The 13,513-nt window shown below is 36.9% G+C and overlaps 1 protein-coding gene across 4 annotated transcripts in view; it reads right to left on the reverse strand.

The window, feature by feature from the left end:
• Positions 1-13,513, reverse strand: part of ABL2 (ABL proto-oncogene 2, non-receptor tyrosine kinase) — a 109,256-nt gene that overhangs the window by 33,164 nt on the left and 62,579 nt on the right. The window lies entirely within an intron of this gene.

A 13,513-nucleotide genomic window follows, 5' to 3' on the forward strand; every position in this document is an offset into this window, starting at 1 on the left:
AAATAGTGGATGACTTTATATAACCTACAAAAATAATATAAGAATGTTTATAACTGTACAGCTAAGAACTCTCATTGATTATTCAATAAATATTTATTAAGCACCTACTATGTCCAGCCACTGTGCTAGGTTCCAGGTCAACAAAGGTAACAGGTCAAGTTATAGGATAGCAGGACTGAAATAGCCTTCAATAAAGTTGAAACAAAATTATAATGTAACCTTACAGAAAGAATGACTTTGATGTAGGTAATTATCAATAGTTTAAAAAAAACAAAGCTTCCACTTTCAGTGACAGTAACTTTATTAAAGCCAGTACTCTTAACGTCATGGAGAAAGTAAGTGTTAAATGACTAATGGTTACCTCAATTAATGACTCAGAAGTTCAAATACCAGTTTGAATTTCTCCTTCCCTAGATTATAAAAAATATAAAGGAAAGAAGCTCCATAATCCATGTTCCATACATATCTATTTTCTATACCATATGATTTACTATTTAACCAGTAAATCTGCTATTTAAAGTACCAATAATTAATAGTTACATTTTCAAGTGCTCCTATAAACTATAACCAGGAGTAAAGAGGGGAAGAATAGATAAACAAAATGTGGTACATACATACAACAGAATATTATTCAACCATAAAAAGCAGTGAAATTTTGATATATGCTGCAACATAGATGGGCCTTGAAAACATTATGCTAAGTGAAATAAGCCAGACACAGAAAGACAAATATTGTATGATTTCACTTATAAGAAATAACTAGAATTTGTTCTAGTTTTGGAAATCTAGTTCTGCAAATGGATGGTTACACAATAGTGTGAATGTACTTAAAGCTACTAAACTGTACACCTAAAAATAGTTTAAAAGGTAAATTTTATGTTATGTATATTTTACAAAAATAAAAAATTTAAAAATTAAAAATAAAAAGTGTTGGGCCGGCCCTGTGGCCTAGTGGTTAAGTTCTGCGCGCTCTGCTTTGGCGGCCAGGGTTTGGTTCCCAGGCTCAGACTTATACTGCTTGTCAGCGGCCACGCTGTGGCAGCCACCCACATACAAAATAGAGGAAGACTGGCACAGATGTTAGCTCAGGGCAAATCTTCCTCAGCAAAAAAATGAAATAAAAAGGATTGAGGTCTCTATCAAAGACCTCTGTTTGTGGGTTATATTTATCATATTTGAAATTAAAACTGAGAAATTTTAAAAGTATTTATTAATTTTAAAATAACAATAAACCCACTATGTTAACATATTTTATTGAAAACTACTCTTCAAAAGAGAATTAAGAGGTAAGAGTAATGTCATTTCTTGCAAATCTCTTTAATATCTGGCTTAAAACAAGACAGCTGAATCCTCATTCTGCATTTGATCTGTGGTGATGTTATTTTTGTTGAAGTATATGAAAATCTTATTGCACACAGATATGTGGGTATAAAAGGAAGGGATATCAGATTATTATGGATATTCTTTGATACTATACCAAAATTCGACAAGTGGTAGTTGTTTTTTTTGAGGAAGATTAGCCCCAAGCTAACATCCGATGCCAATCCTCCTCTTTTTGCTGAGGATGATTGGCCCTGGGCTAACATCTGTGCCCATCTTCCTCTATTTTATATGGGACGCCGCCACAGCATGGCTTAACAAGCGGTGCAGCGGTGCGTGCCTGGGATCCGCACCTGGGATCCGAACCTTCAAACCCCAGGCTGCCAAAATGGAATGCGCCCACTTAACTGCTATACCTCGGGGCCAGCCCAGACAAGCGGTAGTTTTTTAAAGGTTACTTTTAATGTGGAATCTGAAACCACATAAATAAAACTTTCATACTCTGTCAAATTAAAATTCGTTGCTCTATCTTGTACTTGGAATGGGTCTATCTTGTACTTTGAATTTTTTAACATCAAGCATTGATCATCTGGAAATATTGGTTCACTAAATGTTGATATATTTCACTACACAGTATTGATACATCATATTCGTTACCATCACCATCAATCTTACTAGAAAAGTTTTAAGTACTGGGAAGTTGTCATGGTCACAATGGTGGTTACTAATTTTATTAAATTCTAATTTTTGATTTTTGCTTAAAAGTTCAAATTCCACCATTCCCAACAAATACTATCTGTTTTCCTTGATGTAGCAAACTCACTTCATTCATTTTCAAGAAAATGTCTGCCAAATCCCAATTATGAATAGTTTGTCTGTCACTCAGTCTTTTAGGTAAAAATAGTGTTCCACAAAAAAAGCAGCCAGTTCACCTGGCAACTTACAAAAACTGCACACGGCTCTCTCTAAAAACAACCATGACATTGGTAAGCAGCAGCAGTGCTCCATGCATACTTCCCATTTTGTCACATGGAATATTAAAAAGACATGTATCAAAGAATCAAGATTTTATAAAATTAACCATTTTTACTGCTTCATCAAGGAAATTCTTAAGTAAAACTGATGTTTTTTCTTAACTGCAAGAAAGTTACAGTGACAAATGCAATGACACATTCACATCCCCTCTCTTTTTCTTAAACAGTAGGATATTTCACACTCTATCCACTTTGCTATTCTCATTTAACATATACCTATAAGATCACTCCACAGTAGTATATAGAAATAGTTCTCTTCCTATGTTCAGCTGCATAATATTTCATGTCAATCACCATACTCTTAAATGAGGACAGTTTAGAATAAATAGTAGGATGTTTTATTCTGGATTATGAATGTGAAAAAATACCAATGTAAATTTAAATAGTTCATTCATGAATTGGGAGAACAACTAATCAGTACTGTTTCTGTGTTCAACTCCTATTCAGGCAACCAGATATCTCTATTTATGCTATCAACTTACACACACAACACAAATCAACATATACTTTTTGTTAAAGCATGCTGACCTCCCTCTGAATTGCACTGCACAGAACTAAATAAGGCTCCTCTAAAAAAAAAGATCCTCAATACTTGAACACTTCTCTACAAAGCCTAGTTCAGACAATAACTACATTTCTATTTATAATTCGTGAGCAAGAGAAGAAATAGTTACAATAATGATAGGACATTCAGGAGCACCCTTATATTAAATGCTGCTTGGCTGTACTCAAACAGCTCAAAGGAAAAAGTAAAAGAAAAAACCCCACACAACTCCCACAGTAGATATTAGTTAGGCAAGGTTCAGAAAAAGGCAAAGTCATTAAAGGGCATAAAAAGGAGGTACGAAACAGCTCTGTGGGAAATGAAATTTAAAAGATTACAGTATCTAAGTTAGAAACCTAGATAAATTTTAAAAAGACACTACAAAAGCATAATATAAAGAAAATATGAATATTCTTTTGATTCTTCACTGCTTTTAACTATCTAAACTACCTAATACCTTTTATTTATTTATTTGTTTATTTTTAAGTTTTATTTATTTATTTTTTTTAGCAAGGAGGATCAGCCCTGAGCTAACATCCATGCTAATCCTCCTCTTTTTGCTGAGGGAGAGGGGCTCTGAGCTAACATCTATTGCCAATCCTCCTCCTTTTTTATTCCCCAAAGCCCCAGTAGATAGTTGTATGTCACAGTCGCACATCCTTCTAGTTGCTGCATGTGGGACACGGCCTCAGCATGGCCAGAGAAGCGGTGTGTGGGTGGGCGCCTGGGATCCGAACCCGGGCCACCAGTAGCGGAGCACGCGCACTTAACTGCTAAGCCACGGGGCCAGGCCCCTAATACCTTTTAAACATTTTAAAGACTGAATAAAATGAAAAAGTATGCATGGAAAACTAATCACCAAAGAATGATAAATGAGGGGCCGGCCACGTGGCATAGCAGTTAAGTGCGGGTGCTCCCTTACTGGCCACCCAAGTTCGGATCCGGGTGCACCCCGATGCACCAGTTGTCAGGCCATGCTGTGGCGGCATTCCATATAAGGTGGAGGAAGATGGGCACAGATGTTAGCCCAGGGCCAGTCCTCCTCAGCAAAAAGAGGAGGATTGGCACAGATGTTAGCTCAGGGCTGATCCTTCTCACAAAAAAAAAAAAAAAAAAAGATAAATGAGAGCCTAAGAAGATTAACATTAAATTCAACAAAACTATTACTAAGATAATTTTTCATTTTTAAAATTGTTTGTTTTCAGTTTATAAAAGTGATATATGCTCATTATACAAAATTTGGGGACTATATTTATTTACCTGTTTATTTTTTTGTGAGGAAGATCAGCCCTGAGCTAACATCCATGCCAGTCCTCCTTTTTTTGCTGAGGAAGACTGGCCCTGAGCTAACATCTGTGCCCATCTTCCTCCACTTCATAGGGGATGCCGCCACAGCATGACCTGACAAGTGGTGCCTCGGTGCGCGCCCGTGACCCGAACCCGGGCTGCCAGCAGGGGCGCACACGCACTTAACCGCTATGCCACAGGGCCAATCCCTGGGGACTATATTTAAATAGAAAGACAATAACAACACGTCACCCACTTCTACATCCCCATTTATTAAATTATTAAAATACTATTGATACTTTTGCATTTGGTCCTTTAAGTCTGCATAATGTTTCATTCGTTCAGTCAATATTTACTGAGTGACTACTATATGCAAAGCACTTTGCTGGGCAGGATATATCAGGTGTTAAGCAAGAAATAAACAAGGTCCACAAGAGATAAAGATAACAGGTTCGCATGAGTGGGAATTTCACAACAGTCATGCACCGGATAATTACGTTTCAGTCAATGATGGACTCCATATAGGACAGTGGTCCCATGAGATTAGTACCTTACAGCCTAGGTGTGTAGTAGGCTATACCATCTAGGTTTGTGTAAATACACTCTATGATGTTGACACAAGGACGAAATCACCTAACGACACATCTCTCAGAACATATCCCTGTCATTAAGCGACACACGACTATACTTTAAAGAAGGTGACACTCAAGCTGAAGACAGAAGCAAAAGAAGGACCTAAGCAGAGAGAATACAGCAAGTGTAACAACTATGAGGTAGGAAAGAACCTGGTAGGGAGAGGAAATGAAAAGTGTGGCTATCATTAAGGAAGTAAGAAGAGGAGCATGAAAAGAAGTTAGTAAGGTCGACGGGCTGGCCAGACCAAGCACTTAAGGTTTTACAATTCTATTCCAAGTACAATGGAAATCCACTGAACAGTCTGAAGCAGGAAGGTCATATGTTCTGACTTCCATTTTGTAAAAAGACCATTCTGGCTAGTGAGTGAAAAAAACAGATTAAACGGGGAACAAAATTAGAAACAGGAAAATATGCAGCAGTTCAGGAATGGGATCATGTTGGCTTGGAATAGAATTTGGTGTCAGCGAAGACAAAGAAAAGAGGGAGAACTTAAAATCCACTTTGGAGATGGACTTGCTAGGGCCTGCAGATTACCTGGATATAAGATAAGAAGCAGGAGGGAGAAAATAAACAATAGCTGCCAGGTTGCAGGCTTGAGTAAGTGGGTAGATGGCCACGTGATTCACTCAAAAGCAAAAGTAGTATAAATCAAAAGTTCCAACAGAGACAACTAAATTTGAGGAATATAATTAAACACTTTGATATATAAATCTGGAGCTCAGAGAATATCCTGGACTGCAGACATGAACACACAGATTGTATTTAAAACCATGGATCTGGATGAGATCACTTAGGGAGAGAAGAGTCGGACAAAAGTCCAGGATCATACTTATAGGGGAACAATGATTCAAATACTACAGATTTCTCATTTGAAACCATGGAGGCTAGAAAGAAGTGAAAAAACATTATCTTAAGTGCTGAGAGAAAAAACTGTCAACCTAAAATTCTATATCCACAGAAAATGTCCTTCAGAAATGAAGGTGAGGGCCGGCCCCGTGGCTTAGCGGTTAAGTGCGCGTGCTCCGCTGCTGGAGGCCCGGGTTCAGATCCCAGGCGTGCACCGACGCATCGCTTCTCCGGCCATGCTGAGGTGGCGTCCCACATACAGCAACTAGAAGGATGTGCAGCTATGACATACAACTATCTACTGGGGCTTTGGGGGAAAAAATAAATAAATGAAATTATTTAAAAAAAAGAAAGAAAAAGAAATGAAGGTGAAATGAAAACATTCTCAGTTGAAGGGAAGAACTCGTTGTCAGTGGACCTGCTCTAAAAGAATTGTTAAAACAAATTCTTCAGACAGAATGGAAACAATACCAGAGGAAACTTTGGAACATGAGGAATAAAGAAAGAGAAACAAAAATGGCAAATAGACTAGACTATTCTTCTCCTGAGTTCTTTAAAATATGTTTGATGAAAGTGTAACACCATCTGTAGGGGACTCTTCAATGCATGTAGATATAACACATAACAACTATGACCTAAAGAGGGAAAAGAAAAGAAAACTATATGATGGTAAGGTTTCCGTATCTCACCTGAGGTAGTAAAATACTGAATCTAAGTAGAGTATGACAAGTTCAATATGTATACTGAAATCCCTAGAGCAACCACTAGAAAACCTATGCAAAGAGATATAGCCCAAAGCACAAGAGAAAAATTAAAATGGAATAGTAAAAAAAAAAAAAACCAGAAGAAGGCAGGAAAGTGGAACAAACAGAAAGACAGAGAAACAAACAGAAAAAAATAAGATAGACCTAAATCCAAACACAGCAATAATTACATTAAATGAAAATGGTCTAAACACAATTATAAGGCAGATTGTCAGAACAGATATATAATATGATCTAACCATGGGCTATCTAAAGGAAACTCACTTCAAATATAATCATATAAGTATGTTAAAAATAAAAGGATGAAAACATATGTCCACACAAAAACTTGTACATGAACATTCACAGCATTATTCATAACAGCCAAAAGTGGAAGAAGTGAAATGTCTATCAATTAATAAATGAATAAATAAAATTATTCAGCAATAAAAAGGAATGAAGTACTAATATATGCTATAACATAGGTGAACCTTGAAAACATTATGCCAAGTGAAAAAGCCAGTCAAAATGAACACATTTTGTGTGATTCCATTTAGATGAAACGTCTAGAATTGGTAAATCCAAAGAGACAAAAAGTAGATTACTGGTAGCCTAGGGCTGCGATGTGGGCAGGAATAGGGAACGACTGCTAATGGCCATGGAGTTTCTTTCTGGGGTGATGAAAATGTTCTAAGATTAAATCGTGCTGATGGTTGAAGAACTCTGTGAATATGCTAAAACCACTGAATTATACACTTTAAATCAGTGAATTTTATGATATGTGGATTTACATCTCCATAAAGCATTAAAAACATCATGCTATGTGAAAGAAGCCATTTAAAAGTCTACATATCGCAGGATTCCATTCACTTGAAGTGTCCAAAATGAGCACATAGAGACAGAAAGTAGATTAGTGGTTACCTGGGACTGTTGTAGGAATGTGACCACCTACAAACTAGTACAAAGGATCTTTTGGGTGATGGAAATGTTCTAAAACTGTAAATCTGGTGAGGGTTGCACAATCATGTACATTTAAGAAAAATCATTGAATTGTACATCTTTTAAAACAAGTTTCATGGAATATAAATCATAACTCAATGAAGCTGTTTTTAACAAAGCATAGAAAGTAAAAAACAAAAAGTAAAACTAGACTTGTGTTCTCTGAAAGATACTGTTAGGAGAATTAAAAGATAAGCTACAGACGACAGACAGTATTTGCAAATTATATATCTGACAAAGGATATGCATCCAGAAGATATAAAGAACTCTCAAACTCAACAGTATGAAAACTACCCAATTAAAAAATGGATAAAAATTCTCTTCATCAAAGAGGATATAGGAATGACAAATAAGATGTTCAACATCAGCAGCCGTTAAAGAAATGCAAATTAAAACCACAATGAGATACCACTATACGTCTATTAGAGTAACTAACATAAAAAATACTAACAAGACCAAGTGCTAACTAGGATGCAAACCAACTGGAACTCATATGTTGCTGGATGGAATGCAAAATGGTACAGCCACTCCAGAAAGCAATTTGGCAATTTCTTGTAAAGTAAAACATACACTTACCATATGACCCAGCAATCCCACGTCAAAGTATTTACCCTGGAGAAATGAAAACTTAGATTCCTACAAAAACCTGTATACAAATGTTTATGGCAGCTCTATTCATAACTGTACCAAACTGGAAACAACCTAAACGTCCTTCAACAGATGAATGGATACACTGTGGTACATCCATACAGTGGAATACTACTCAGCGATATAAAAGGAATGAACTACTGATACACACACAACAACTTGGATGGATCTCAAAGGCATTATGCCAAGTTTCCCAAAGAAGCCAGTATCAGAAGTCTACATTCTCCAAGAGACAAAAACCCTTGTGGTTGCCAGGTGTTAGGGGTGGGGAAGGTATGACTACAAAGTGAGCACAAGGGAATTTTTGGACTAGGCCCTGAAGAACTCCCATTTAGAAAGCGAACAGAAAGAAAAGGAAGCAGCAAAAGAGATTAAGAACAGTTGGCAAGGAAGGAACAGAAAACTACCCAGGCTGAGAAGGGTGACTGAAGAAGAAAGGAATCAACAGAATCAATACTGTAGAGATGTTAATAAATGAGTACAAAAAAGTATTCATTGCTTTTATAAACTATATAGTAAAAATTTCCCCAGATTCTTACAATTCTTCAAAAGCTTTCTTTTTAACGGTTCTATATTTTCCATCTTGCAGAGTTACCATCATTTCCAATTTGGGCCTATTACCAAATAACACTTATATGTACTTTGTACCCCCAAATTTTTCTCTATTTAACATCAGCTCATTAAGACAAATTTTCAGGTCAAAGGACATTTTTAAGACTCACAATACATATTTCCAAACCACTTTCCAAAAAATTTTACATCTTTATTACTCATCAACTATGTATGAACGCTCACTTCACAAGGTGTTTATATATATTTTTTTAACTTTAAAGGCAAACAACCATAAGTTGTTTAAATTCACAATTCACTGCTAGTAAGGTAGAATGTTTCCCATTTCTTTTGCCAACAATATTTCAATGTATTCCTAGTCAGGTAAACACTTTCCTCTTTCTTTTGCTGTTTATATTTCCTGTTCTGCAAGCTGTTAGAGGCACAGGCAATAAATCGAGATCAACAAATGGAAAATAAACAAAATACAACTTCTAATGGCACTAGATATGACAAAGAAAAGTCTGATTCTTCCCTATGTAGGCCCTCAACTTCAAACACCTCACAAATGGATCTATCGCTTTTATAACAGCACGCATCTCTTGGAGTAAACAACCACCCCAGATGAACTATCCCACAATAGACCACCTATCCCTTTTTCGTATCAGCATTAAACAGAAAGCATTACAAAGACCTAGGCACAGACAGGTACTTCTAAGACAAGGGTCCTTTAATATTTCAGGATTTAATGGTAGACTTTAAATTATGTTCAACTCCGTTATTATTGAGATGAAGAAACAAAGCTGGCGTCAGAACCAGACGATCCAAGGTGGCAGCTGCCACAGCCCTGCCTGTTCTTAACCCACGCCCTTCACCCCGACAACAGCACAGTCAGCCACAGCAGCTGACTACAATTCTAAGAAAAAAGGAGAGCACGGATTCCACATTATGCTACTTCACTCTCAGCATTTGCCTCTTTACCTTTCCTTTTGTGAACTCAACGCTTCAGCAACAAAAACTGGCCTCGAATTACAAAAACACTATAATCCCTAATGTTAAAAAGCTTGTTTTTTTTTTTTAATCCAAGGTTCTGTATTAAGGAGGCGTGGGCTCTGTCATTCAAAAAGTGAGGTGTCCTTGGTTAAGCTATTTAAATACCTAAGTGTACAATTTTCATTTGTAAAACAAACAAAAAATGGTAAATACTTTCTGGAGTCCTTAAATGAGATTAAATGCATGTAAAGTGCTTAGCGGAGAACTTGACACCATAACTTAAAACTTCAGATCTTTCTGTGGTCTAAAAGGGGTGACTTCCGACCTTGAAAATAAATCCATTAAAAGGTAAAGATAAATTTGTTAGGCTCAAGTTGGAAGATTTGTATGGCTAACAAGAAGTCAAAGGTACAGAAATAAAAAATAAGCAACTGAAGAGCCTCTAAACTTGTGCAAGATTAACTCTCTTTAGGTCAATGAGTAATAGCAGTTAAAGATTATCTCCCTAGTGCTCACACACTCTCACATTTGAGTGTATCACAAAAATTCAAACAAATCAAAATGGCATTTTAATTGGGACTACACTTACTTTCTCCCTCTGTCTATGCAAACCCTGTATTATCTTTCAAATTCTAGTTCAATTTCCTAGATGCTTCTTGAACCTGTCCTCTCTGACCATTTCTGATTAAGTAAATCTCTTTCTTTGCCTAAAAGAGCAACTGTTATGCTAAATTGGGACATCTCCTATAGTGTATTTATTGTAATTTATAACTTCCTTTTTTTACGTCTTTTTTCCTCCAGTAAGATTAAATTTCTACAGAAACCGTTATGCTTCTCTGTCCAATAAAACACAGCAAAGTGCAGGCTAATAAGTAATGATTGATAAAAAGAATTAACTCATTTTAAAAATTCAGTAAGTGTGAGCCTTCCTGTCATAAAAAGTAAAAGCTATTAACAGGATTTTTTTCCTTTCTCTACACCAGTGTTTCTCAAGTTTTTTTTTCATTATCACTACTCTAAGAATTAAAATTAAATTTAACTTTAATCCAAATAAATTTGATTAATTTTAATTTAATTCAATTTCTCCCTAACAAGAGAAATTAAAAACTAAAAGGATGATTTTTATTGTATAGCATTGAGCTTTGGAGGGTCATAAACCATTGTAAATATCTAACTTATTATCACTCCTGTTGAGAATGCATGCTCTATACCTATCCAAATCCTCCAAACACTTGAAGGTTCAAACAGGACTCATTTGCTCCTGTTAGAAGAGGAGCTTTCTCTAATTACCAAACCACAGATCTCAACATACTTTGGACTCAAAGTCTTCTATTACAGAGAAAGGAAGATCACATTTTTCTAAGCAAGAAAAAAAAAAAAAAACAAACCCAACATATAAACAAAGACATAGAAAGAAAAAGTATTGAGTATTTTAAGTTCAAGGCCAGACCAAGACAAGTGGGAACCTGGATAGGCTAATAATTAATACATCTTCAAAACAATACTCTTTAAATGTGTGTTCAACATTTACTCAGAAACATGAGGGCTGCACTGAAGAGGGAGGGAAAGCAGAAAGGAGAAGGAAGACTGCTCGTGCTTAGCGCCTCTTCTGTGATCCTTAACAATTCATCTCTGGCCCTAAACTTGGGAGTCCTGACTCAGCAAAAGGCCCTGCAGTCAACCAGAACTACCCATCTCAGCAGGGAGTTTCACAAGCCCCTTGGTGGTCTCAAGCTCTAGCCCAAACAGCTTAGGAAAATACCTCCCAAAGCCACATATAATACTCTCTCTGAGAGGATTTTCTCCACCTTGTACATGTCCAGTGAACCTTTAGAAATCAACACTCTGGAGAGGGGCCCAGCTGGCCCATTCCTTAATCAAGCTCAGTGAGTTCGTTGCATGAAGAACTTGGCCTGATGAGAAGACAAGAGAAGCCTGGAAATGTATGTACATATTAGTTAATAAAATAATGTGAGATATTTGTGGGCCAAATGACAGACATCCTTGACATCCAGACAAAAGAATTCAGACTGTATTGGGATACAACAGGGAATCATGCTAGTTTTGTGAGAGGTAGTAACATATCAATTGTGCTATTAAGAAGACTGGTCTGTAAAACTCCTAATGGACCAACTGCAGTTAAAGAGGATAACTAAAAGTCTGCTGCAGAAAACTAAGCTGAGATGATAAGGGTCTGGCCATGGAATGGAGAAGAGACAGATTCAAGAAGTCTTTTGAAGAAGGGATTTGATAATTATCTGTTAATAGAGGATACATGAAAGGAAACTAATATTAAATCTCTGGTTTGGAGCAAAATGAATATAAAGTAACATTCAGACATCAAAGACAGAGTTACAAGACTAGAATATCTAAGTGAGGTATATCCACTAAGCACATATATTTAGGAGTCATTAACATGGCTCAACATTTTATACAAAAGACAAAGAAAACTATAGTATTCCATCAAAAAGTTTTTATCAATTAAAAAAGTGGCAGTAATTATATGGTTTTGTATTCAGTTTCTGAAATATTCTCTAATCCAAAATAATATATTGCTGGATGGTGCCAGATAACAGAAACTTCTATCCTCATTTTTCTTTTCTTTTCATTCCATGCATCCTCCCTAGGAGAAGTCATTCACATCCATTACTTTTAATTATAAACTCCAGGCTATTGGCTCCTGTATTAGTAGTTTCCTGTGGTTGCTGTAACCAATTACCACAAATTGGATGGCTTAAAACAACAGAAATACATTCTCTCATAGTTCTGGAGGCCAGAAGTCTGAAGTCAGTATCATTGGGACAAAATCAAGGTGTCAGCAAGGCCTCGGCTCCCTTCAGAGGCTCCAGGAGAGAATCCATTCCTTGCCTCTTCCAGTCTGTGGTGGCTACCAGCATTCTTTGGTTTGTGGCCACATTACTTCAATCTTCAAGGCCAGCATCTTCACATCTCTCTCTGCTCCATCTCCACGTCATCTTCTCCTCTGTGGTTATGAACTCTCCTTCTTATAAGGATACATGTGATTGCATTTAGGGCTCACTTGGATAACCCAGGATAATCTCCCCACCACATCTATAAAGACACTCTCCCCCTTTTTTTGCCATATGAAGTAACATTCACAGGTCCCAGGGATTAGGTCATGAATATCTTCTGAGGGGGCACTTTTCAGCCTACCACAGCTCCAAAATCCCACCAACCTAGATCACTCTCCTGAGCAACAGATCAGTTGACTCCTCTAAGTCTATGGATAAGTACACTGAGATATCCTAAATGAGCCCAAAACCCATTTTTTCCCTACTTCTGATTCCTTTTTTGGTTTGAGGTGTGTGTGTGTTTTATTGCTGTTAATGGCATACCCGTTCATCCTGGCATCCAACCCAGAAACCTCATCATCATTCTAAACTCCTCTTTCTTCCCTAGTTCCCTCTATCACTATATCCTACAGACTCGAGCTCTTAAATCTCTCTCAAATCCATCTATTCCTCTCCATCCATTACCACTGTCCTAATTCATGCCCTCTTTATTTCCTGCCTGAGCCGCTACAACATTCATCTACCTGATCTTCCTGACTTCAGTCTCACTCTGCTCCAATCTAATATCCACAAAGCGTCTGACTTTATATTTTGAAAGGGCAAATCCCAAGTTATGTTCCTACTTAAACCCTTTGATGAGCTCTCTACTGCACAGTTAAATTCGAAATTCCGTAGCATGATATAAGAAAGATCCGCCGTGATCTGGCACTTGCTTACCTCTCCAGCTTCATCTCTCCCCTTTCTTACTTATAGCTTATGCTTTGCCCATGTACAGCTCTACCAGCAGTTCTCTGAACATGTCAATTTGTTCAATCTTTGTACATGTGAATTCTCTTTCTAAAATCCTCTTCCCTTCCAGTTACCTAGTGAACTCATCATTTA

The sequence above is a fragment of the Ceratotherium simum genome, chromosome 2 (genome assembly GCF_057802395.1).
Source record: "Ceratotherium simum simum isolate JZ-2026a chromosome 2, ASM5780239v1, whole genome shotgun sequence".
Classification (NCBI taxonomy): Eukaryota; Metazoa; Chordata; class Mammalia; order Perissodactyla; family Rhinocerotidae; genus Ceratotherium; species Ceratotherium simum.